Source organism: Paroedura picta, chromosome 1 (assembly GCF_049243985.1).
Source record: "Paroedura picta isolate Pp20150507F chromosome 1, Ppicta_v3.0, whole genome shotgun sequence".
Lineage (NCBI taxonomy): Eukaryota > Metazoa > Chordata > Lepidosauria > Squamata > Gekkonidae > Paroedura > Paroedura picta.
In genome coordinates, this window is record NC_135369.1 from 52,286,443 (window position 1) to 52,314,142 (window position 27,700).

Genomic DNA, 27,700 nt, shown 5'->3' on the forward strand with positions numbered 1-27,700 from the left:
GGGTAGAGAAAAGCGGCATATAAGAACCAACTATTCTTCTTCTTCTTCTTCTTACACTGGTAAGTCACCACTTTGACATCATCAAGCAATTAATACAGGGTGCAAATTGAAACCAGATCTATTAACACTACTCATGAGCTTGCTGTACAGCAGTCCAAGCACATCTCTTCAATGGTTAAGTGCTGGTGTGTGCGTGCAAGCATTAAGTGCCGTCAAATAACTTCTGACTTATGGCGACCTTATGAATTCAAGACCTCTCAAATGTCCAATGCCCTCATTGGGATGTCATCAGATCATGGAAGCTAAGTGGGGTAAACCCTAGATTCAAGTGGGTAGCCATGTTGGTCTGAAGCAGCACAACATAACAAAATCAGAGTCCAGTGGCACCTTTAAGGCTAATAAAGATTTATTCAAGGTGTGAGCTTTCGAGTGCATTCTTTCTCAGACTAAACCCTAGTTAGTATTTGGATAGGAGACCATCAAGGAAAACTAAGGTCACTATGCAGAGGCAGGTAATGCCAAACAGTCAACCCTGAACATCTCTTCCCTTGAAAACCCTGTGGAGTCAACATAAGTCAGCTGTGACTTGATGGTGGTTCATGTCTTGAGAGGTGGTTCATATCTTGCAAAATGAAAGCGGTGGCCTCCTAGATCAAGTCTTTATGTTGGTTCTTCTTCTTTTCCTGCTGCCTTCAGCTTTTCCTGGCATTGTCATTTTTCTAGTGACTCTTGTCAACACAGAACGTCATCAAAGCTCAGTAGCCTCAGTTGGGCCATTTTAGCTTCTAGGGGGTGTTCAGACTTAATTTTCAAGGTATGAGATGATCAGAAGTGGTTTACCATTGCCTTCAGCTAACTAGAGCTCCAGCCTCTGCTTCAGTGGAATTGGACAATGACCTGGTGTTAGCTGAAAAGTCACTGTCCTTGTCTAGGTTAGATCCTCCCCCAGTGTCCTCTTCTACTACTGCTGCTGGCCTGTGGCTACACTTCCTCCGCCATCCATCGCCACTGGAGCTGTCCACTTCTGCTAATGTGGTGGCCCTTGATTCCAGAAAGGGATGATGCATCCTAGTCAGTGCTGACAGCTCTCCCCTCACCTGTCTCTGTCAGAGCTTGGAGAAACTGAGACTGAACAGGTGTTCCCTTCTCTAGCCAGCTGATGATGTAAGGGGGTAAAGCTTCATCAGGCCTGCAGAAATGCTGCTTCTCACCCAGCTTCGGAAGGAAAAGGAACATTGTTAAGAAAAGTCAACAGCTTTAATTTGTGACCGAGGTGCATGCTTCTCCACACTGCTTCGGCTGGGTTACCTGTGAATACCTTCATGGAAGAAAAATGGAGAGGCGCTTGATTGCGACGAATAGGGCAAGTTTCTTTTCTGAGAAGTGTTCGGAGGAGGGAGGGCTGAGATGAGCCAGCGGGCTCACGTCTGAGCGCTGCACCAATCAAAAGCCAGTTGGGGGCACTCCCAGGAGGAGTCCCCCACCCACCTCCCCACGTTTTGCAGTCATGGCGTTGTGGGAGGAAGGAGAAACGCATTCAGTACAGTAGCCCACACCCTATTGCAAAGCAGTTCTCCCTTTTCATGATCTCGTCGTTCTTGATGGGGAGGAGACCGCAGGGAACCGCAGTAAAAAAAAGAAGGAAAAAGGATGACTCTGAAAAGATCCCCCTTGCTGTCCGAGCCTATGCTCGTTTTCGCGGAAGTAAACGTCCCACTGTATTGTGCAGGGCTTACTTCCAGGCAAGTGTGAATAGATTCACAGCCAAAGGATTCGCCGGTCTGGAAAGGCAAAGCTTTTGCGGGGGGCGGCAGGGGGAGGAGGGACGTCGCTTTCAAAGATGCAACCCTGTGAGTCCCTCCTAGAATTACGCCCCGTGGTCTCTCCAGTGGCCCCTACTTTCAAGCAGACATGAGTAGGATCGGGCTCTATACAGGATCGGGTCACCCTCACACGGAAGCTCCCCCCCCCCCCCGCCCCTAATCTCCTTCGCAGAATCGCCACCCCACCCCAGCACTTCGGAGTTTCAAGGGAGAAAACGGCGCGCCCTGCATGCGGTCCCTTTTGCACGCACCCAGCCTCGAGCTGCGCCGTGATCACCGGGGGCGTCTCATTGCCCCTATGCGCCGTGGGATCCCCAGGGCAAATCGCGGGGTGGCCCGGCTGATGCGGCCCGGCGCCGCTGTCAGGTTGGAGCGCCAGAAGCGGGAGGGCTCCGGTACCTGCCCTGAATCGCAGCCTTCCGAGGGGGACGGGCAGGGCCGGTCAGGGCGGGCTCCGAAGCCCGTCGCGGAGATGCCACTCGTCAGCGGGGACTGCCTCCTGGGCGGCTGCCCCGCGCAAAAGAAAGCGGCCGGTCGCGTGTGACACAAGCCGCCCTCGGGAGGGCTCCGGGGCTCCGCCGACACCTTACTTCCTGGTTTGCAAACTCAGGACCAGACCCATCTCGGCGGAGGGATCCAGTTTTCTTCTCTAGCCGCCTCCCCCTTTTTTTTTTTTTTTTGCTTCTGCTTCTCCCTCTTTCTCGCACCCCCCCCCCCCCTTCCCGGTTTTGCACGAAAATAATTTGACAGCGTTTTGCTGACACGGGGATTTTGCAGCACAGATCCAGGGGGGTTGAGCCCCCTTAGCAGGAGGCGTGCACAGAATGCCATGCCCAAGGTAAGTCCGGCTACCTTGAGCTTTCCCTGGCGCGGGCTCGAAAAGGGTGGAGGTTAGTTATTTGCACCCCTCCCCTTCGTTCCCCCTGTACAGTCTCGGAGGGGAGGGCACGTTGCAGGAGGGGGCTGTGACCGCCGCGGGCGGGGGGACGGGGACTCGCACGTATATTTCCTGGCGGAGCGATATTTGTTTACTGGTCGAGCATGCAAAATAGGGCCGAGTAAATAGCAGCACGGGCGATCAATTACTATTGCAATTGCCCAGCTAGTGTAAAAAAAGAGACAACTTACGTCCGCCCTGACCTGGGACCCTGCATGCACTTGTTGCAGACTTGTGCCAGGTAGGCAAACGTTTGAACAACTTCCATTCTTGCATTAGATAAAAACTCAAGGGTTTTTTTTTTTGTAAGTTTGCAGTTCACTCACTTTCGGTATGTAGGGCTGAGTAGGCGAGGCCCTCGGTGCCTCCTCCCTCTTGCTGCAAGATATCCCAGCAGGAAAAGAGCCCAGCATTGAAACTGGCACTTGTACGTCCTCCATTGGGTGTTTGTTGAAGGTGCCAGGCCTTCGTGGTTCTTCAAATTTGAATCGAAGGCAGGCGAGCAGTCTTGAGCTGCAAGCTTGTTGGGGGTGGGGGGCGAGGGGGGAGGGGTGATCTTTACATGTACTGCTGGTGTATGTACGGCTGAAAAGGCTGCGTGCCTTGTGGCCAGTTACCGTATGCCTGGATCTGACACTTGATAATTCGCTGCCATACCTGCTTGTAGTTGGTGGGAAATTAGAAAGCGAGTGATTTGCATCTTGGCCACTCCCTAAGTCCGCACACCCATGCTTCCCCATGGCGTCTTCTTAGTCTTCGCCAAAGCAGAGACACTTAAAAGTAAGATGGATGCACTTTTTGCAGAGATGAGTCAGACGCTTTTCAACTGCTGAAAACCAGGAAAATAATGCTATGTGTTAAAAACATAAGTAAAAATAAAAAGCTGGGTTAGGAGATATAAATGCCAGTTTTGAAACTATTGCCTGTTTTGAGAGGTGGTTTCACAGGCTGCAGGAACAGAACCTGCAAAAATCGATTGTGTCATCACATGCTACAGTTAAAGAGTTTAAAATTAGAGTTGCTGCTCTGATTGATGAATTGCTCAAAAATCCTCTGAAAACTTCTAAAAAGTTGTCCCAGATTAATCAGGCATATATTTCAAAGTTATTTGTCAACCACACTTGCAAAAACAGCAGCAGCTGGTGGCATGTTAGAAGAGTCAGTTGCTCTTTTCTAGCGCATTGGAGAGAATGTTTCTTCTAAAATGGTGCTGCCTATGTTAACCTGCATATCTCAGCTAAAAGCAGTGTGCTCTTTTCTTTCAGTACTCTTTGTTTCTATTCACATGCAAATTTTCATTGCATCAGAATCACATAATTAAATCAACGTAAGAATTCCTTAATCAGGGGACACAGAGCCCTAGTTAAAATACCAGTGTGTTTGGGGTCAGTCTGAATCTTGCTTTTTTGACAAGCATTGTGAAGTTGACTCTCAGCTTATTGGATCCTGACAACTGAATGAATTCCAGCACCCTTGAAAGCCAACTGGATGAGATTCATGTATCTGCAATAGGTCCACTGCGTTGTTGAAGGACAAGATTTCTATTGACCACTGTAAAGGAGGTTGACTATAGAAAAGGTGGAACGGGTGGCTAACATTGTTCCCACTGTGTAGAAGTCCCACTTTTGGGTTACACACCCGCTGGCCTTCAACAAGCAGCTGTCTCTCAGCCACTCATGTGCTATAATGGGGTTGATAATATTGGTGTGTGTTATGGCAAAGCTGTCAAGATTGCTGAGATGATATCTGTGACAATGACACTTTGTCACATGCTAAATAATGCAGTTTCAATCCACTTCAGCAATCATTTGCCTGTGAATTTTGCCTTTTTGCACTGTAAGATCCAGTTGCAAAGTGGGTTGAAAGTATGTTATTCAGTGTGTGTGAAAGTACCATATATGACTGTTAAGAAGAAATGAAAATAAGTTGCTCAAATATGTGCATTTGGATGAGTTCTGGATCGTTTTAGGGCGGGTGCATATATCACAGCTCCAACGTGGAGGCCTCCATATGCTGGTGTGTGATGGCTCTTTGTGAAGTGGGCAGTTTCCCCTGCTGGCAAACTTTACTGGTGTTGATGAAACCTTGAAAGATACAAAGTGCTATGGTATGCTATGCTATGGTAGTTGTGTGCACTAATCCTGGAGATGCCTGCCGCCCAGCTCCTGGAGATTTTATACTATTGTGAAGCTGGAAAGATACACTTCTTCTGCTTCTCTCTCTGTTAATGTGCCAGGAAGTAGCTGTGGTTGGCTGTGATGTTCATCCTTGGAATATTTAGAGCCATAACAGAGACAAGATGAGAATTGGTGCTAGTGCAGTGGATAGCCGAATGAGTCAGGAAGTGTCTGGTTCAAAAATTACCTCAGTTATGAACTGAATTGTGTGGCCCTGGGTAAACTGTTCTATTTAGCTTCAGTTCTACCCTATACAGTGGGGTTAATAATGCTTGAAAGATTCATAATAATCTTCCAAGTTCATTATACTGAGCTCATGCATGTGAATGTTCCAAAGATTGCAGTCCTGTAGTTCAGTGCTCCCCAACCCCCGGGCTGCGGCCCACTGCCGGGCCGCAAAGGCCTCAGCACCGGGCCGCGGCTCCCTCTTCCTGCCCCCCCCACAGCGAGAAGCTCACCAGGCCGCGAGCAAATCAGCCACCGAAGCGGCCGATTAGCTTGCAGCCCAGCAAGCTTCTTGCTTCGGGAGGGGGGGGAGAGAAGCTTGCCGGGCCGCAAGTTAATCGGCTGCTTCGGTGGCTGATTGGCTCACGGCCTGGAGGGGCGGGGAGAAGGAGCCGCGGCCGCCAGCAAGGCGGCGGCACAAAAGTGCACGCGTGGACTGCTGCACATGTGTGTTTGCATCCGCCAGGATCGCAAATGTGCACGTGCGACAGTTTTGCGCATGCGCAGCGCTGCTGCGCATGCGTGTTTGCGCCCCTGCCGGACGCAAACATGCGCGTGTGGCAAGTCCATGCATTCGCATTTGTGCTGGGGCTGCTGCGCATGCGCGGGGCCCTGGGCCGCCCTCTCCCCTCACTCCGGCACAGCGGGACTGGGTTGTAAAGCACCTGATTTTTTTTAGTGTATCTGTGCATGTGCAGAGTGCAGTCTTTCATTCCTGAATACCACTGTGGACTATCCAACCATTTTGTTCAGCAAAAGTCTTCCCCATAACTGGATCCATCAGAAGAGGTACGGAAGTTGGAAGGCTTCAGATTTTGCTGAGCAGAACAACTGGTCCTGAAGAAGGGTGCTTGCACATGAAAGTTTTCATATATGCTACTGGACTCAAACTTTATTTTGCTGCTTCAGACCCACCTGAATCTATTGGGCCCACCCCAATAACTGCAACCTTCCTTCACAGATCTCGAGTTAGGGGAAGGAATTTCTAGATCCCATGGCCTGAGTTTGATGATTCCATAGTTGTTAAAAAAAAATTGAACCTGCTGCAAAGTTGTCTTGAGTCTGCACATCTTTTTAACATCTGAGGAGGGCTTAATGTAGGGGATAATGATGGGAGAAGCTTCATTAAGCACATCTCAAACTTCTCAGAATGCTCGAAGGCCTAAATGTTAGAAACAGTTCCCATGTGGGGATGGGTCATCACTTCATTGGTTTAAAATTCATCGAACTGTTGTGTGATTTTACTAACGTATTAGTCCTTGGACAATTTTCACTTTCCTGTGAATTAGCATGTACAGATAAATAATGGCATCTGTCCCGTTCTGTCTCATTCTACGTCAGAAATGTGGCTCGCTCATTCCTTTGTAACCGTGGGACATATGCCTTGGGTGTAGCAAGTACCATATATTTTTTCTTGCTTGGGAAAGCAATTCACATGCAAAATGGCTGTTTTAATGTAGAAATCCTGTACGCTGTTTTTAATTGCCTCCTTCTGAGTAATTTATAACAATAGTGTGTACAATTCTGTGCAGCTAAAGGGAATCTGTGTTGAATTTGTTGTGACCTCCACAAACATTTTTATATTTAAAGTACAAGGAAACAATGGGTTTGATTCCTGAAGTACTATATGTTGAACAAAACACATTATGGACATTTTTTTTTAGTTCTGCAGCATGTTTTTGCAAGTTGATTACATTTGAATGTATTAAAGTCTTTAGCACATGATTGTGATGCAGGTGCAAAGATGATCATGTTTGCTATGGTGCTGTCTATGTTTGCTATGGTGCTGTTTAAATGTATGCCAATTTGGAATGGTGTCATTATTCAACAGTGAGACAGAAAGGGGGGAATCTGAAAGGCATAACTTAGGACGCCCAAGCAGTCAGGATTTGACCTATCGGCGGCCTTTGACATCTTGGATCACGACCTTCTGATCCATCGCCTCGCCGGCACGGGGATACGGAGCACAGCCTTGCGCTGGATACGCTCCTTTCTCCAGAACCGGACCCAGAGGGTTGAGGTGGGGGAAGAGTTCTCGCGTCCCTACAGACTCCCCTGTGGGGTACCGCAGGGCGCCGTCCTCTCCCCCATGTTATTCAACATCTTTTTGCGCCCCCTGGCCCAACTGGTACTGAGTTTTGGGTTGGGTTGCCACCAGTACGCTGATGACACCCAGCTCTAACTCCTCATGGGCGGCCGCCCAGACTCCCCCCCTGAACCATTAGCCAGATGTTTGGAAGCAGTGACTGAATGGTTCGAGCAGAGTCGCCTGAAACTCAACCCCTCCAAGAAGGAGGTCCTGTGGCTGGGAGGCAGAGGGCAGGGCCAGGCAGCGCGCTTACCCACCCTGGCAGGAACGAAACTTACTATCGCGCCCCAGGCCAAAAATTTGGGGGTGACCATCGATACCTCCCTGACTATGGAGGCTCAGGTCAAGAGAGTAGCGGGTCAGGCGTTTTTCTATCTTCGCCAGGCCCGACTACTAGCGCCCTACCTGTCCCCTGACCACTTGGCTACAGTGATCCATGCGACAGTCACCTCCAGAATAGATTTCTGTAACTCGCTCTACGCCGGCCTACCCTTGTCTCTGATCCGGAAACTCCAGCTAGTGCAAAACGCAGCTGTTCGGGTCCTCACTGGTACACCTTGGAGGGCCCATATCCAGCCTGTGCTGAGGCAGCTGCATTGGTTGCCAATTGCTGCCCGGATCAGGTTCAAGGTTCTGGTTTTTGACCTTTAAGGCTATACGCGGGTTGGGACCCACATACTTGAGGGACCGCCTACCGCCCTATATCCCCCGCAGGGCTTTACACTCAGCGGGGGAGAATCTCCTGATCGTTCCTGGCCCTAGAGAAGCAGGCCTGGCCTCGACCAGGGCCAGGGCCTTTTCAGTCCTGGCCCCTACCTGGTGGAATGAGCTTCCGGGTGAGCTGCGGGCCCTGCAGGATTTACCAGCTTTCCACAGGGCCTGCAAAACGGAGCTCTTCCGCCAGGTTTTTGGTTGTATATTCGGGGACAGCGAATGAGTGCCAACACCCCCCCCCCCCCGGACCTAGTAAGTTAGACCTCCTCCCCACCCTCCCTGGCCCCTGATAGCAGGGATGGGAATAATAAGAACTTCCGCCATGTTGGGATTGTTTTAAAGTCTTTTAATGGGTATTTTAATGGGGATAGGACTGTTGTGACCCACCACAAGCCTACGGGGAGTGGCGGGAAATAAATCTAATTAATAATAATAATAATAATAATAATAATAATAATAATAATAATAATAATAATTTCACATTTATAGGTGGTATCTTTATCCTTTTGGTTGCTTACCTGTGTTAAAAAGATGTAAAACATGAGGAAAATTGCCAAGTCACTATGTATATACACTGTTGGATCCAGCCAGCTTTTTCACTCAACCTTACTTAATTCCCCTCTCTACTATAGCCCATGCTCACATAGGTTTTGTCCATGCTGGTGCCATGATCCTTAATATAGCCTTTTTTGATAGGGCCCCCTTCTCCCTTTATCACCCATGGAAGAGCTGGTTGGAGTCAGTCCTAAACTGGCAATCCTAAAAAATCTAATTCCGTTGAAATTAATAGATTTAGAAGAGTTATCTTTGTTTTAGGCTTTCACCGAACAAATATGGCATCCAGTGGCACCTTTAAGACCAACAAAGTCTTATTCAAGGTATGAGCTTTGGTGTACACACATACTTCCTCAGATACAATATTATGAAAATGTCATGTTTCCATTGTATCTGAGGAAGTGTGCATGCACACGAAAGCTCATGCCTTGAATAAAACTTTGTTGGTCTTAATGGTGCTAATGGACTGTAAATTTATTCTGCTACTTCAGATCAGCACAACTACCTGCTTGAATTTAGGATTGTACAGTAAGGCTTTATTATTTATTATATTATATGCATTATATTTTATACTGCATCCTCTTCTGTATGATATCAGAGCTGTTTACGATAAAATATTTGACAATAAATATTCAATATAAAGATTAAAATAGTACTGGCTAGTAAAATACATATAAATTATTGTGTTTTGTGCTATACCAGGTATGACGGACTATACTTTTTGAAGTGCTGTGTAAACAGATAGAGGACAATGAAGGGTTAATTCTTCACAGAGCCATTGAGCCTTGAGTGGCAGGCTGTTTTAAGAGAATTGATAGGTTAGCATCTGCTGAGCAGAGAAAGACTTCTGAACTTGATGCTGAGAATTCAGTATGATTTCAGCCATAGCTGAGAAGTGTTGGGTACTGACATTTTGGAATTCAGCCCCGACTGAGAGCGGTTTAACACAGACAGGAAAACTGGGGAAGAGTGAGTAGTTAGGCGGAGATTGGGGCAAGGAAAGAGGTGCCATGGAGCCAAATGGGGTGTTTTGTGGCCCTACTGGGACACTGTAGGCAGGGGGGTGGCTTTTAAGGCCTGGCTTTTCCCTGTATGCATGGGCCCAGCCTGGCATGGTCACTGATAGCATTTCCTTAATGCAGGGCATTGGAGGCTCTAAAGCAGGCCAGGGCTGGGAGGGGTCCATGCTGACAGCAGTATTGTGCATCAGTGGGAATTTACCCTGCTGGCGTGTGAGCGCCAGCCTGGTTTATCCCGCCCGTGCATAATTGGTTAGAGAGAGAGATAGAGAGAGACAGAGAAAAGAAAATGCCCTACCTAGTCAAACAGGGAGTTAACTTTGAAGAGTACAGAGTACAGAGATTCCTGGTGTGGTGTGGCTAGAAACTGCCTGTAGAAACCCTAAGAGTCAGTTAATAACTGAAGGCAACTTACAGAAGGGAAATAAAAACAGGAAAGTGGGGGGCATCATATCAAGGGGTCCCCAACGTGGTGCCTAGGGGCACCATGGCTCCCACTACCACTTTTCATGACACCTACCAAGAGTTTTTAGAAAGTGTACAAGGAAAGGAAGGGCTGTTGCCCAGCATGGTTCCTGATTGGCCACTGGAGAGTTGATTGACTGCAGATTTCTTAAAATGTTGCTTCAGCAGCAGAGGCCACCACAACACAAAGATCTTCCCTGTATGACAGAAGCTAAGCAGTGGCATCCAGTTTATGGCTGCATCCACCATACTGTGCCTGGATTCCCAAGGTGCCCACAGGCTCAAAAAAGTTGGGGATCCTTGGTGCTATATTTTTATTATAGTGGGAATGTTTATTATTCCAAAATAGAAGGAATGATGGGAAATTCAGAAATTTGTTAATTCCAAGAGTGATCAGAAATGTGCCTTCCTAGGGCCAGCCCATGGATGTATGTACATTACTTACTTTCTCATTTTGATGACTTGTAACTGACACTGACTCCACTGAAATAGCACTGTATTTGTAACAATGTATACTGATATATAAAGTCCATCTCTGGTGTTTGTCAGAGATCATCCAAACATCAGGTCACCCTGGATGCTGTAGCTGTATGCTAGGACCACCTCTTTGATGTGTGTTAAGTCAATGTCTGTTTTGATGCTGACCCACGTGATGTCAGTTTATGCTTCTTCTATCTGGCTTTGGACAAAGAAAGTATCTGGAAAATATTTGGCTGAACTCTGTTCTTAGGTTTGCTGTTTTTGACATAACAGCATGGGTCCTTTGAAATGTGGAGAAACTCTGCATTTGGGTCAAATAATAACATTTTTGAAAACAAAAACTGCTAGTCCCATTCCTAAGATTTTGGCAGTAGCTGTTGATTGAATGGGAGTGAGTATTTGACAGTGAAGCACATGGTTATGGTGTAAGCCAAATGAAAAGAAGGCTCTAAAATAATAGGTGAATACATACATGGTAGCACCATTAGGATGGTCTTCAAAAAATCCTTTCCATATCAGTTTTTCTGCTAAAGAATACTTGTTTAATATACATAAATGACCATAGTTTGTGTGAAACTGTCATAGATTCAAAGTTGCCTTGTCAAGATGAGAATGGATAAACACCATACTTAAAATTATAGGTGCTGCTAGCATGATCTGAGGAGAAACTGATGTGTGCATGGGGGCAGAGTCTTCTCTGTGGTAGAGGGAAGTTTGAATTTGAAGTTTGAATTTGAACTTCAGAGGATGGTAAATTCTGGAATGTTCTGATGAGCATTTAAAGAAGCTGGTTGAATGGCTAAAATCTTATTTTTATAGAGAAAATAATCTACTATTTATTGGATTTCGTGGTTTTTGAGTATTGTTTCTTTGGGGGACTTTTATTTGTTGATTGTGTTATATATGACAAACTTTTCTGAAGGCAGTTTTCGTGAGATTTCATTTCGTGAGATTTCATATACAAAAAAATGTATAACCAATGACACTTTATATTAATCAGTCTTCATGCTCCTCAAGTAGAAGCTGGGTTTATGGTAGTCTATAAATATATTGACAGCCTGAGAGTAAAACGAAAGGCAGCTACAAGAATAGTTCTTCTGACTCTTAGCAGGTATTCCATTTTGTTTTATCAGATCTCTTTCTATAGAGTTGTGGAGGGTGTAACATACCCTTGTGGAAAGCATATAAGTACTATAACGATTGAACATGCTCTTTGAGGGGATTGGAGGAGGAGGTTGGTTACTGTGATAGACGTGTTTTCTTATATACTATATATATTGGTTGATTTGTTCATTTATTTTAGAGCTTGGTGTATAACTTAAGAACCAAAAGGCAAATGCTGAACTGAAAGTTACTCATTCTAGTTGTCACAGTGTAAGCTACTTGTTTACTGATATTTCACCCCCCCTCCCTCCCGTTGCTGTATTGAGTCAAATAAACTCTTAAAATTCTACATGTCTTAGTTTGGTAAGGTACTCCATGGATTCTTGTTGGATAAAGAGAAATGACTCCTCCAAAATAGTGCTCAAGGTTCATTGTACATTATTGTAACACTTAATTAGTTTTGGGCAACTATCGGGTGGGAAGGAATATCTCATAAGTAATGGTGCTTGTTTTGAGGCATGGCAAGCATCCTGAATTGTGGCCATTTTGTTTGTTCAGGGTGTCATTGGGGTCAGTGTCTGTTTTAGTCTTCTTACTGTCAGCGAAGTACTTTGCTGCATTCTCTGCCAGTGTATTTTGTAAAACAGTTTCCTAGTGTTCAGTGCTGGGCAGTGAGAAGCTGAGTGCATAGGTGCCCCTATGTGCGTTTTAGTCGTACTAGGATTGGATAGGATGTAGGGTAGGCTTGTAGGGTCAGGTTAGTTAGTGGCAGTCTGTTCAGGCCATAACTAAGGAAACCAGAAGGCAGGGAAGTAGTGCAGGAAAGCAGGAATTTGAATTATGGGGCTACATATGCAAGAGCAGAACTTGAATGTTTCGCAAAGACCCAGAGCTGAATGTAAGATATTTGTAGCAAGATGATGTACATTAGATTGCAGAGGCTGGTGATGGAACATCCCACCCCATTTCTACCCTGCACTCTGAAGTAGTTTACCAAAGTGGGCATCAATGAAAGGAATTGGTTCCCTGTTCAAATACTGGGGTTTGACTCAAAGGAAGCTACTGTATTTGTGGTATTAATGGCATGATTACATCTTGTATAGTTGTTGAAAATATGACTAAAAGGGAAACAAAAGATGTTACATAAAATGTGGAGGCAGCATTCCTTTACATATTAGCATTTTGGTAATATTAGCATCATAGGAATACATTTTAGTTAAATTAGCATTTTAATGAATTGCAATTTTTAATCTGTTCACAGATTATCAACATGCTGCAGAGATAACATTTAAACTTTTGTTCAGTTGATAATCCCAACAGCCAGTGCTTGCTATTTTTAACATGATTGTGTATTCAAATAATCATGTTGGCAACTAACATCAATCCTAGGATATCAGGCAGAAAATATAATTCCATTCTGAGCCATACACTGTCTGTTCCACTATATATTTCTGGTAAGGCCTTGGAGATGGAGCTTAACACCCACTCAGGGTAGCTATCCCGCCTCTGAGTGCCTCTTCCTCCAACTGGCTTGCCTGTCTGTCCAGTGGCCAGCCAATCACCTTCCGTACCCCAACCCTGACCACTCCCTCCTCTTTCCACTTCCCTCTGAGGCTTGGAGGCTGCAGATTCCTGCTGTGTGGAGCTGCCCCTGCCAGCGAGTTCCCTAAAAGCTGCCTGCAGCCTTTCCCTAAAAGCTGCCTGCACTCCCTCCCCTGGGGGGGGGGGAAGGGAGCAGGAGGCCCTCTGCAGAGATCTTCCAATTTACCCCCCTAATCTAGCACCCATTGTATTCCTGAATACAATGGGTATGGCCTCTAGTAGTAGATATTTTTGTCACCTTTGAACTTTGACTTTGTTTTAGATAAATACCAATGTATATGGGGGGGGGGGAATCACAGGAACGGCCACTAGCTTTCAATGATTTTTTCAAAGTGACAGTTTCAAATCAATAGGTTTGGTTTGTTTCAAATTCACCTAATTATATATAAAAGATAATCAATGTGGTGTCGTGGTTAAGAGCTGCAGCTTCTAATCTGGAGAACTGAGTTTGATCCCCTAGTCTTCCACAATCAGCCAGCTGCTGGGTGACCTTGGGTTAATCATAGAGGTGTTCTTGCAGAGCAGTTCTCTTAGAGCTTTGTCAGCCCCACCTACCTCATAGGGTATCTGTTGTGGAGAAAGGAAAGGAGGTTTATAGGCTGCTTTGGGACTCCTTCGGGTATAAAAGCCAGGTCTCATATTAGAAAAATATTCACAGTTTCTAGCTACAACAAAGTGATAAATGTAATTATAATAAAAGATTTATCTACCTAATTAGATGTGTATGTCATCTTTGAACCAAACAGGCTCTCAAAGTGACTTGCAAAACAAATAGTTAAATTGAAACTGAATAAAAGACAAAACAATTATTTCTCGTTTAATTTAAGATAGTGGGTTGAAGTTTAAATATGGCCCTGAGGTTGAAATGTGCTAAAATAAAATCAGTTTGTGACTTGTGTAGCTTTGGTAGTTGTCCCTGTTAAAAATAATGCAAAGAGAAATATACACAGGCTGTGTGAAAATTAGTCCTTTAATGTCTGTTAATTATACTGCTTTGACTATTCAATCATTTAATTAAAACTCAGTACAGAATCAAGGCATGGTCTGTCCATGTAGCAAAATGAGATGGTCAAATTCTTTTTTTTGTACTTATTTTATTAAGTTTTATCATATAATACAGAAATGATAGAAAATAGATATAGTAGACATAGACCGTTTACGCACTGGAGGTTTCATGCTGGGCTCCAGGCTGGAGTTTTAGTCTCCCCATAAATGTATTGGAGATGAGGGCAGTGTTCTTAACTCTCTCGAAGTTGAAGTCATCTCTGCTGAACAAGGCCGTCCCACGCACAACATAGCCACGCGTGCATATATATACCACCAGGGGGGCTCTCGGTCCTTCCAGATGCACAAAGAGGCGCTGAAGGTTCTTCGCTTTGCGGAATGTCATCTGGTATCTCTACGGGTGGAGCACATTCGGGGAGTAGAGAACTGTCAAGCAGATTTGCTAAGCAGGTCTACTCTCTCAGAGACAGAATGGTCACTCAAGAGGTCAGTGTTCCTGAGCATCACGGAACGATTCAGAGTCCCAGTAGTGGATCTTTTCACATCTCACCTGAACCATCAGGTACCACGATTCTTCTCCCGATATCTACATTATCAAGCAGAGGCAATGGAGGCCTTGACTTCTCCTTGGCCAGAGGGGCTTCTATATGCATTCCCACCTGTCCCAATAATTCCATGCTTTCTATGGAAGATAAGGGCACTAAATGCAGATTTGATACTGGTGGCCCCGGTGTGGCCAAGAAGCCTGTGGTTTTCCACAATTCTGCAGATCATAGAATCATAGAGTTGGAAGGGGCCATACAGGCCATCTAGTCCAACTCTATGCAGGATCAGCCCAAAGCATCCTTAAGCATCCAAGAAAAGTGTGCATCCAACCTTTGCTTGAAGACTGCCAGTGAGGGGGAGCTCACCACCTCCTTAGGTAGCCTATTCCACTGCTGAACTACTCTGACTGTGAATTTTTTTTCCTGATATCTAGCCTATATTGTTGTACTTGAAGTTTAAACCCATTACTGCGTGTCCTCTCCTCTGCAGCCAACGGAAACAGCATCCTGCCCTCCTCCAAATGACAACCTTTCAAATACTTAAAGAGGGCTATCATGTCCCCTCTCAACCTCCTTTTCCCCAGGCTGAACATTCCCAAGTCCCTCAACATATCTTCATAGGGCTTGGTCCCTTGGCCCCAGATCATCCTCGTCGCTCTATAACCGATGGCTATTACCGATCCCTTTCGCCTACCTTCGGTGCCAGATCTATTGCAGCAGGGTCCGATCTGGCATCCGGATCTTGGATAGTACCATTTAGCCGCTTGGAGGCTGAAAGGCAGCACTATGTGAAGAAGGGATATGACACAAAGGTGACCGATACCATGTTGGCGGCGAGGAAGGCATCCACGAACCACATCTATGAGTGTACGTGGAGGGTCTTCAGGGGCTGGTGCAGAAGGAAGAAAGTTCCCTTATACTCACCAACCATAGGTAATATTTTGGCCTTCCTACAAGATGGAGCTGACCAGGGTCTCAAGGCAGCTACGCTGAGGAGACATGTGGCAGCGATAGCTACCATCATCCCAACAATTACAGGGAAGAAGTTATCACATCATCCCCACGTAATCCAGTTTCTGAAGGGAGCCTCAGTGCTTGGGCCTCCGATATGTCATAGATTCCCTACATGAAAACTCAGCCTGGTTCTTAATGCCTTGACTAAACATCCATTTAAACCAATAGCTGAAATAAGCTTGAAGTTTCTTAGGACAAATGTTTTATTCTTGGTTGCAGTTACTTCGGCCAGAAGAGTTGGAGAGTTGGGCGCTCTCTCATCCAATTCAAAACTGTGCCTGTCCCATAGGGATAAGGTCACACTTCGACTGGACCCGGCCTTCATGCCCAAGATCATCTATGATCTAGCTTTCATAGGCTTCAGGAGATTCACTTGCCATCCTTTTTTTCCTGACCCAAAGTGTCCTCTTGAACGGATTTAGCATACTTTGGACATACGGAGGGCTCTGAAGGCATTTTTGATTAGGACAGCCGAGTTTAGAAAGACAGAACATATTGATCACAAAACCAAACAAGGGTAATAGGATGTCCAAATCCTCAATCAGCAAGTGTCTGAATGACTGCATTGTGGAAGCTTACAAGGCCTCGAGAATCCAAGTTCCGGAAGGAATAGTGGTGCACTCAGTGCGCAGTGGTGCACTACGGCAGCATCTCTTAATCGTGTGCCAGTGGAAGAAATCTGCAAGGCTGCCACTTGGTCTTCGGTTTCCACTTTTACAAGACACTGAAAGATAGACCGTTTTGGTTCCACTGATGCTGTCTTTGGGCAAGCGGTTCTACAGTAGGTCATCTCATCGTGAGCAACTTCCCACCCTGGGGACACTGCTTGGGGAGGTCCCAAGATGTCTTCCGCCTCTGGGGGAGAACGACCAGTGGTCTTACCTGTGAGGGGTCATTCTCCTCAGAGGTATAGGAAGACATGTTCATCCCCCCCTAGAAGTTGCAAGTTGTTATTTTTTCTATTACTTTTACTGTTTTCTTTCCTATTTTTCACTCGAGTTTAGGTGATGATCTGAGGGGCGTATGCTGTGATCTAGCGGTGGAAGTCTCGAACTGGAGCAGGGAGGCACGCCCACTCAGGAAGAAGGAGGGGGGGAAAGTGAGCCTGCCTCCCTGAACCGGAGAATAGAACAACCCAAGATGTCTTCCTATACCTCTGGGGAGAATGACCCCTCACAGGTAAGACCACTGGTCGTTCCTGTTGATGGGCAGCCATCCATCTTTATCCCCAAGATATTCTGGCTAGATGTTTGGAGGCTGTAGTGGACTGGGCTCAAGAGGAGTTGGCTGAAGTTGAATCCAGCTGAGATGAAAGTCTTCTGGTTGGGTTGAACCAGTGCTACTCCTGGCTCTTGATGGAGTCCAATTATAAAGGTTGGTGACCATCAAGAGCCTGGGTGTGATCCTGCATCATCTTTTGAGGCCCAGGTTACAAATGTTTTATGCCAGGCATTTTACCACTTTCACCAAGTATGTCAACGAGCACTTTCCCTGTCAGCATCTGACCCAGAATCATAGAGTTGGAAGGGTCCATCTAGGTCATCTAGTCCACCCTCTGCCTAAAGCATCCAGGATAAGTATCTGTCCAACTGCTGCTTGAAGACTGCCATTGAGGGGGAATTCACTACCTCCTTAGGCTACAAATGGGTTCAAGGAGTCTGATTGCCTGGTTTGGCAGGGAATTATCATGTGGCTGTGTGTGGATGCTGTGACACAGTTTACTAATGTAACAGGATTAACTTTTGCTTATATATTCCTACTGTTATGATGGTCAGTTCTTAGTCTGAGGAAGAGTGCTTGCACTCGAAAGCTCATGCCTTGAATAAATCTTTGTTGGTCTTAAAAGTGCTACTGCACTCTGATTTTATTGTGCTCATCCTGATGGAATGATCTACCTATCAAGACTGGCAATATTTATTTTAAATTACTGGATTCTAAATGTTATAATATCTGTATTATATTGTACTGGATTTAACTATAATGAGCTGCCGTGAGCCACTAGGAAAGGGCAGCATATACCTCCCTACCTACATACATACCTACATAAAGCAGGAGGAGGTTCTCCTCCTTAATGTTCCACCTATCAAAGAAGCTTGTCTGGTAGGACATGAGAGAAGGCCTGTTTGGTCGCAGCACCACAATTACGGAACTGCCTCTCCAGGAAGGTATGCCTGGACCCCTCACTTTTGATCTTCAGTAGGCAATTAAAGACAGTTAAATTTAGGATTGCATGTAACTAACTTAATTCTTATTTAATTGCAGTCTTTAGGGTTTTCTAGAAAAATAATTGTTGTTTTATTTACATTGTGAGCTGCCTTGAGGTCCGCAAGGTGGAAAGTCCAGTAATAAATGTTTTAAACAAACAAACAAGCTTCCCGATGGAAACTTGCCACCACATATTGTATAGATAAGCCAGAAATTTACTGCTGTGCCAGCATTCCACATCTTCACTCCCAAGTTTTCCTACCAAATGGCATGGTCAATTACATTAAAGTGCCTCAGAGATGTAAAAATATTGACAGGGTACGCATTACTCCTATCCAGTTATAGCTGGGGATTCTCCACCAACTGTACCAATGCCATCTCCGTTCTACACCAGAGCCAACATGGTATAGTGATTTAAAGTGGCAGACTCTAATCTGCAGAACTGGGTTTGATTCCACACTCCTCCACGTGAAGCCTGCTGCCTGTTCTTGGGCCACCTACAGTTCTCTCAGAACTCTCTCAGCCCTAACTACCTCACAAAGTGCCTGTTGTGTGGAGAGGAAGGTGATTGAGATTCCTTTGGGTAGAGAAAAGTGGGATATCAGACTCTCCTCTTTTGCTTTTTCTATAACCAGGCCAGAAACTAGATTGAAAATTGTCAAGGAAATGTTGTTGTGGGAGGACTACCTTTATTTTTTGAGGGGAAGATGTGCATTCTTGACCTTGAAAGGAAGATCTTGCAGCCTTCTGCATAGAATGTAGTTGTTAAAACGGAAAGAAAAATGAAATGGTGGAATCTTGCTGCAAGGGAAGAGGATAGGTTTCCAGGAGTTTGACTCTCTGTTCTAAAGGTTTTTGATGAGTGCTTGGTTATACAGCAGGGACTTCTATAGACTGGGGTGGGGATGGAACTGCTTCAAAATTCCAAATCTTAATTTTTTATTACTATGAGTTTTGCTTTTATTCTGTTATATATATTGTGCTTTGTTTTTCTATTTTGAGATTTCAGTATAGTTATAAAAAAAATCAGTGAGATACCCTAGCTTCAGCTTTTGCATTCTGTTCATCTCTAGCAGTTAGTTTAGCTTATTTTCATTTTATAATCACTTTAAATTGTTTTCCTCAAAATATTTAGGGTTAAAACAAAATTCTTATAAATATTACTAAATATTTCTTTTGGTTTTACATTTTTAACATGCCTTTTAATTTTTTTTAAATGCCAGCAGGTTCTTTAGTTCCTCTGTTGCATCAGGGTGTTTGTTTTTCAAAGGTCAGAAGTACAATTTTATTTTTTGATTTCTGTAGTACAAGTCATCAGCTTTCTTCTGCACTGGTTTAGATATTTTTTTAATTGGCTGCCCTCAGGTATTTTTCCTAGGAAAATACTCTATATTTTATCTATTACCCCCGTTTCTCTTAAAATGATAATGTATTTATTTCCATTTTTATGTAGTTCCTACCTAAGACAATACTACCAGTTGTTCTGTGTAAGAAATTTTGCTGTTGTGTGGGTCAAAACCCAAGATGTTGCAGCTCTTTTTCTGGTGGGTCTGAGAGGCCAGGAGGCTTGATGGCAAATTTGGGTTTCTTTCTGCATAATGTGTAAAATGGCTTGAAAACTGTGTTGCAAGTTAGTCTTAGAAAGAACAATAAAATAGTCAACCTGCAAACACATCCCTGGGACTAAGCCCTCTTTAACAAAGTTGAGCTTATTCTCCTTCTGAGATGGAGGGCATCTTGGCTGGGTTTTCCCACCATTCATTCTGGGTGGCAGGACTAAAAAATTAACTTCTGTGCTTCTTGCTTCTGTTGCGGGAAGACCCTTAACTGGGGCTGCATAGGATTACTTCTGAAGTTTAGAAATGGGTCCCATTTCTAAAAGTTTGGGAACCCTTGGATTGTACAATTTATTTAACAATTGTTGATGGATAAACTTTTGCTATGTGTTTGGAGGGGTGTCTTGCTTCATTCCTGTTCCTGTTTTCCTTTCAGTAAGTGTTCCTGTTTCATCTGTGGTAAAGAAATTACAGCATTACTTGTTCATCTTATCTTATCTGTTTCACTTAATTTCTGGTAAGGCCTTGAAAGAGGAGCATGTCTCATGGCTTAAGTGCCACTCAGTGCTTAACACCCACTCAGGGTGGCTGTCCCGCTCCTGAGTGCCTCCTCCTCCAACCGGCTTGCATGTCTGTCCAGCAGCCAGCCAATTGCCTTCCATCCCCCACCCCTGACCACCCCCTCCTCTTCCCACTTCCCTCTGAGGCTTAGAGTCTGTTGATCTCCGCTTCATGAGAGCTGCCTCTGCCAGTGAGTTCCCTAACAGCTGCTTGCAGCCTTTCCAGGTCGCAGCCTAATCTACTTCACAGGGTTGTTGTTGTGAGGATAAAATGGAGGAGAGGAGAAACATACAAGCCACGTTGTGTCCCCATTAGAGAGAAAGACAGAGTATAGGTGAAGAAAATAAATACACTGTCTTCATTTGTACTGCTTTGATATAGAAAATGGCAGACAGATTAACCCCCCCCTTTGCATTTGTGACTTTGCCTTTCCCTCTGCAGTATTTCTCCATGTTTCACTACTGTTTGAACAACACACGAAGGAGAGTATCTCAATGCAGTATCTCTCCGTGTTATATCAACTCCTCCTATTTGCTAAGCTTGTATATGCCTGGTTTCTGTTTTTACAATGTTCTCCCTTTTAGTCTCCTCTTGCTGATCTTTGCTTTATTCTGAACATTAAATTTTTTGTTCTTATCCTGTTGCCTATGGGCACTATGTATGCAGAAGCAGAGTTCTGCTCTCTTAGATAGAAACCTCATGCGCAGATGAGTTCTGAGTGTGCATTTCCCCATCCTGTTCACAGCATGCAAGAGGCATTCTGTAAATAAAAATCTATCATTCAGTTGTTCAGCAAGAGGAGCAGGGATTATGTATGTCTTGCAAGTAGTTTTATTGATTTGGAGATAGGGGGGAAAGTCAGTATGATCCTACTTTTTGGTTACAGATCTTCCCTAATGTCCGTGAGATCAATTTTGAATCGGTGGACCCTTTGTAACTTTTTAATAAACAGCAGTATATACTGTGACCTTTATGCTAGGCCAATTGCAGGGGGAAAGAAATGAGTGTATAGTGTGGTACTTTCTCTCTGGCGTCTTTGCTGCTGTTTTGTTCTTTTACTGCCAAGGGGAAATAATAAATTGTTGACTTTTATCCTTGGGACCTGGTGACATGCCAAAGGTGACCTCTCAGGTTTTTTATTTGTATAATTTATTTGCATGACCTCAACACTGGATTAGTAACATACACTTTTGTTTATTAACTATATTCTTTTAGAGCCTCTATAAGTAACATTTGAATAAACACTGTATATGCTAGAGTAGGAGAGTGTGACAACTATCCAGAAAATTGTTAGAAAGAGCCACTGAAGATTCAAAGAATGTTATTGTCAGATTTTTGTATTGTTTTGGAACAGTTATATTTTGTACTTAGGCAGTCCTTGACTAGTTGCTTGTTTGTTTTTGAAAAAACAGCTTAAAAATATTCTTCATTCTGAAGATTACTAGTACTAGTTCAGAATACCAGATCTGGAATTGTTTTTTGGGAAATAATCCCTGTGCAAATTATTCTCCTGGCCTATTGGAAAGGGATTCCGTATTCAGGATGACTTTGAGCACTGGGCATCCTCATTCAGCTCATCAGAGGCAAGCTATGTGGGAATTGATTTGAATGGCGGACCAGGGACTAGCATGAATAGTGCAGGGCTTTGCTTCTCGTTTGTTCTTTAGCAGTTTAGTACTGCGTTGCCAAATCAGTTAGGGTGAGTTATGAGGGTGAGCCGCTGTGTAACTGTTGCTGGATTGTCCTCCTATTCTGTTATGTAAGAAAATAATTACAAATGTGGTTCCTTTATCTGTTGAAGAAGTAACTCTTGGTTTGTAATTATGCATACAGACATATTATAATTTGCAAGGAACAATTGTCAACTGCAAGCCTCAGGCATTACTTAACCATAGTTGCTTTTGTTGTATGTCAAATTAAATTTCTGACTTTTTGAGAATTTAAGGCTTGAGAAATGAACAAAAGAGCAAGTGAATTTTATTTTAGCTACTCTGATATGCAGAAGGAAAACTGGATTAGATTTAGATGGTGGAGTGAAAATTGGTGTAAGGAACATTAACAATCTGAGATATGAAGATGACATCACATTACTGGTCGAAAACAATGAAGACTTGAAACACCTCATGATGGTGTTAAAAGTGACAAGTGCCAAGGCAGGATTAGAGCTGAACATTAAGAGAAAAGTAATGACTACTGGGGAATTATACAGCTTTAAGATAAGGTTAACAATGAAGAACTAAGAATTCCTTGTCTTCATCAATAATCAAAAGGGAGACTGAAACAAAGAAAAGAAAACCCAGGAGATTGAGAGGTGGAGGCAGCCATGAAGGAGCTAGCAAAGATTCTTAAATATAAGGATGTGTTGCTGGCATCAAGTTGATTTATGCCATTGTTCTTCCTGTAAGGTGGAGGACATCTTGGATGGGTGATTCCCACCATTCACTTAGGTAAGCAGGAAACATCTTTCTCCTCTTACTGTCTTCCTTTGTGAAGGTCACTCTTTCCTCAGTTATTTTGTGCCTCGGTAGGGAGAGCAAAGTATTTACTAGTCTGAAGCGTTCACCCTAGACCTCTTATCTAAAACCTTTCTTCTGCCTCTTTATTTCTGTTCTGTACAGTCTACCTTCCACCTTACTCTACTTCCTTTCCCTCTCTTCCCTCTCCTCTCTCTAGAGGCTTGGGAAAGGAAAGGGCTCTCTAGAAAGCTCTGGCAGAATGGTGGTCTTTTTAAAGCAAGTTTTATAGCATTTCTCCCAGAGCGCTCCAGGCATTGCCCTCTCCAAAGCTCGTAATAGCGTTCCCTCAGAGGACTACATGGAGGTACCAACTGTAATTCTACAGACTCTGAAGCTAATAAGAGGTAAATGGGGAAGCTCTTCTCAGATGAAGTTGAAGACAGTGAGGCACAAGTCCCTGAACAGTCCTCAAAGTTTTTTTTTTTTAAACAGATAATTTCCAATATGTGCTGTCCAAGTCATTGGCTGCTCTGGATCTTAAAGATTCACTTGCCTGTGAGGAACAGTGTTCAGGAAACGAGCACATCAGGTGACCTAAAGGGAGCAAACAGTATTTCCCAAAAGTAACTGAAGCTCCTAAAGATCTTCCCTTGCCATACCTGTTTGAGAAAGAGCTGGTCTGAATAGGCATGTCCAATATCTAACAAACATTTTCCTGCCTTATATGGTTTGCCATCCTACATGGAAGAATTTTTATAGGTGCTACTCATTGATGCACCAGTAGCAGCGCTCCAGTCTTCTGGATTACCAGTAGAGGACAGTCAAGGCCATATTAGAGATACAGCAGACAAAAGATCAGATGTGGTTCTTAAAAAGGCAAATGAATAAGTTGCTATTTCAGTCAGCTGCACCCATAGTTTCTACAGGGAACATAGCATGGAATAGGGAGTTTTTATTGGTCATTCTAGAAAGCAACAAAAATTATTTGAAGAAGCAAACAGAATTTTCAAAGCATCATCCTGAATGTGGAATCCCTTTCCAATAGATGTAGTGATATTACTAGCTAGGGCTCTGGCAACATAATTGGCCACCAGAGTATTACTTTGGGCTTGGCCGGCTGACTGTCATTGCAAATGACAGCCCATGGATGGCCACCCGGACTCCTTCCCAGATACATTCGCCAGATGTTTGGAAGCCATGGCTCGATGGTTAGAGCAGAGTTCCCTGAAACTCAACCCCTCCAAGACAGAGGTGCCTGGGGAGTAAGGTGGAAGGACAGGAAGCATGCCTACCCACCTTAGCTGGAGTTTAGCTTAACATCTTGGCCCCGGTGAGGAATTTGGGTGTGATTCTGGATGCCTCCTTATCTATGGAGGCCCAAGTCACGGGGGTAGCTCATATGGCTTTTTATCATCTGCGTCAGGCTAAGCTACCAGTGCACTACCTGTCCTTGGATTTCTTGGCCACAGTGACCCATGCAATGGGTCACCTCTAGATTGGACTTCTGTAACTCTCTCTACACAGACTTACCCTTGTCCTTAACCTGGAAACTCCCAACTGGTACAAAATGTTAGGGTCCTCTATAGGTCACCATGGAGGACCCATATTCAGCTAGTGCTTAATCTGGTGAGCCAGGTTTGATTCTCTGCTCTCCCACATGCAGCCAACTGGGTGACCTTTGGCTTGCCACAGCACTGATAAAGCTGATCTGACTGAGCAGTAATATCAGGGCTCTCTCAGCCTTACCTACCTCACTGGGTGTCTATTGTGGGGAGAGGAAAGAGAAGAAGATTGTAAATAACTTTGAGACTCCTTCGGGTAGAGAAAAGCGGCATATAAGAACCAACTTTTTGTTGTCATCATCACCACCACCACCATCATCATCATCCCCCAGAAGGACAGAGACTGGCAAGCCATATAAAACTAAAATTCCTGAACAGATATGTACAATGAAGAAGGTCCAGGATGGGGATGTTCAAGCCCATTTAGGGGACTCTAGTGCCAGGCAAATTCATTACATCTCTTGCTCTCATGGAAGCATACTTACCAGTCTTTCAGGGGCACTGAAAATACCTATGCTTCTGGGTATGAAACAATCATTTCAAATTTTGGGCACTTTTGTTTGGCCTGCCAACGCCTCCAAAGGTCTGTTCCAAGGTGCCAGTAAACCCTGTGATAGCACTGAAATATTGGGGCATTCATATTCAGCCTTAACTTAACAACATCCTAGTCTGTTCCAATTCCAAAGGAACAGACTATATATATATATATATAACAGGCTATATTAGACACAATGCACACTATCCACTGTCTATAAGAATTTGGATTTCTCATACATTCACATAAAATTTATCTCTATCTCAAGCCCTAGAACACTTTGGTGTCATTATAGACACCACCAAAATGTCCTCATCAGTAATAAGCAGGTCCAGTTCCTTAATCAACCGACTCAGACTAATAGGTTTGATAATTCCATTCTAGATGCTCTGCAATGGGAATATTAACTCGGGACCTTTGCAACAACTACTAAGGCCTTACGAAAAATGCATTGCCAAGAAACAGGACACAGTGGAGTCCCATAGAAGTACCAGTAAATCTGACTACCATTAAATCTGACAGAACCTCGCAATCCAATTAGCTGTCCCCCCAAAAAAATAATGTATGACATTGTCCTGATAAGAACAGTCAGCATACCAACCAAAACGTATATAAATGTTCAAGGGTGTTGCAAATCAACAATATTACAAAGGTAAGCATCTGGACTTCTGATGCGGGCAGAGAAGAACCTACTCTCTGTTTGGGAGAAATATATACAAGGAGTAGCAAATGTGCAGACAGATTGGCTCAGCCATCAAGAGATCCAAGAGAATGGTTTTGAAAGGAAGATCTATTCGACCTGATTTCTAGCCACTTCAGCCTTCCGCTGTTGGATCTTTTCGCATGCCTGTGAATTGCCCAAGGGGTCAATTCTTCACCAGATACACATGTGCAGAGACTGCAAACACCTTGACATCAGATTGGCTGAGATATTACTGCATGCCTTCCCTCCAGTTCCAGTTCTACCAAAACTGATCCGGAAGATCAAGGTGCAAGAGGCCAAGACCATTTCAGTAGCTCCTTATTTGACCTTGATGGCCATGGTTCTTAGCTGTACTGTAAATGACATCAGACCCATCTCTCTAATATGACATATGCGAAGCAAAATGAGCTTTGCTGTAAATGTAAAAAAAAAAAAAGGAACTAAGTTTTGTTGACAGCTCATTACATTTTCAGCTGAGTCTGGCATCTTTACATTAAATGTTGCAAATACTGGTCATTGCTTATTGTAAATTTCTACAATGCCTGGCAGACATATGCCTCCGTCAAGCTACAGAGTGATGCACACTGGGTAGTAAATGTTGTTTCCACAGTGACTCAAAACTGGAAATACTTTTGAGACTTATAAACTACTCAAGACAGAAAGTAGAAGTTGTTGCTAGTGCTGCTGCTTTAATTTTTGAAAATAAAGTATAGAAATTAGTATTAGGGCTGCACTACTTGTCTGTACTTAACTGAGGTAGTCTGAGAAGTATCTTCTGTACTGCAAATAATCTTAGCCTTTGAAATAGTGTGTGTAAGTTGCAAATAAAAAATGGCCTAGTTTTTCTTTTTAGCTAGACATGTCACTCTGTGGTCTGTGTGGATTTTTCAATTGAAAATTGGGTGGGGGAAGTGGAGGAAGCACCACCTATATGTCAGCAGTATAATACGAATACATACCTCTGCTTAGCTATTCGTATATTGAGATATTTGGTCATTAGCTGCCTCGGGTTTCCTGAGCTGTCAGTAGGCTTTCCTCGACCATAACAGTAGTCACCATTTTATCCAGCGACTACTTATAATTGCAGGGAACAGTTCTCTGACAATATAGTTATTTCTGTGACCATGAACCAATTAAAAGAAGCAGTCAGAGACAGGGACGCATGGCGAAGACCTTCCTATAGAATCGCTGAGGATTGGCCATGACTGAACGGATAGCATCTTCATCATCATGGAAAGGGAAAGGAAGGCCATACTACTTATTTATTCACTATTTTTAAATTTGATTTATTTATGTATTAGGTTCATCGCTTATACTGTCTCAAGTGATCCAGACAGGTAACAGAATTACACAAATATAAAAAGCATTGTTTCTCTCCCGGGAGGTGGGAATAGATAGGGGTGTTGGGATAGGAACCAAAGGAGGGAGAGCAATAGAAAAATGCATGTAGGTTTGGATCCACCAGAATAATTTTATGAATGGGAGGATTTCAGCCCATAGTTGTTTACGTCTGCTCTGATTGTGGGTACCATATTGTGGGTATCATGGCCAGTCTTTAGGTGAATCTGGGCCAGGGGATCTGAATAGTGAACTGCTTCTGAGTTTAATTCAATAATAATATGAGAAAAATAAAAGTTATAAACATCACAACTACATTTACTAGTTGTGCTGAAGTCTTTCATGTTGTAGCAGGTTTGGGAAGGGTACCACTGTGGGAATCTGTGAGAAGGATTCATTTCAGCTGAATATATCATTGTAGTGTAGCTGTCAAAGCAGCATTCTCCAGGTTGCAGCCTGCCAATCCCAGCTTCACTTCTTTTCACACTGCCAATCCCCAAATTTAGGATGACACATTGGCTACATATCTGGCAGAATTGTTAATTTGCATGGCAGGAATAATCTCCCCTGTACAATATTGTAGTGATCCATCTCTTGTTACTAAGGCTATTTACATTAATAAGTTATATTTCTGTCTGTGTAGCTGAGATTATCAAGCTTCCCATTTTGCCTGAAAACTTCCAGTAAGACAGAAACATATCATTTATCTATGGCCTTCCTCCCACTTTGTCAATTTGTGTTGAGGATGAACCCTGTTGATTTTTATGGATTGCTTTATTGATAGCTCCTGTGTCTGTCTTTGTAAACTGCTTTGAACAAAGGAAGTCTGTTATAGAAAGATCTTAAATAGACGTATGTGTTGTAAGCAATCTATCACTGTTTGTGTGCCATTTCCTGTTTTGACTGTGTTACAAGTCATCAGTATACTGTGAAACTGATTTAAAGAATCATGGAAACCATTGAACAGGATCATTGTTGATACTTTTAAAAAATTACAGATTCTAGGTTTGCAGTTATTAAAAGTAGGTGT

General features: G+C 43.8%; 1 protein-coding gene across 4 annotated transcripts in view; it reads left to right on the top strand.

Moving 5' to 3' along the window:
- Positions 1-2,214: 2,214 nt before the first annotated feature.
- Positions 2,215-27,700, top strand: part of TRERF1 (transcriptional regulating factor 1) — a 95,766-nt gene continuing 70,280 nt past the window's right edge. For 3 of the 4 annotated variants that reach the window (XM_077338066.1, XM_077338093.1, XM_077338085.1), the window contains exon 1: positions 2,215-2,661. The gene's annotated coding sequence lies outside the window, so the exon portion shown is untranslated. Of the gene's footprint in view, positions 2,662-2,805; positions 3,002-27,700 lie in introns of those variants that run through there. The other variant, XM_077338076.1, reaches the window with a different exon arrangement.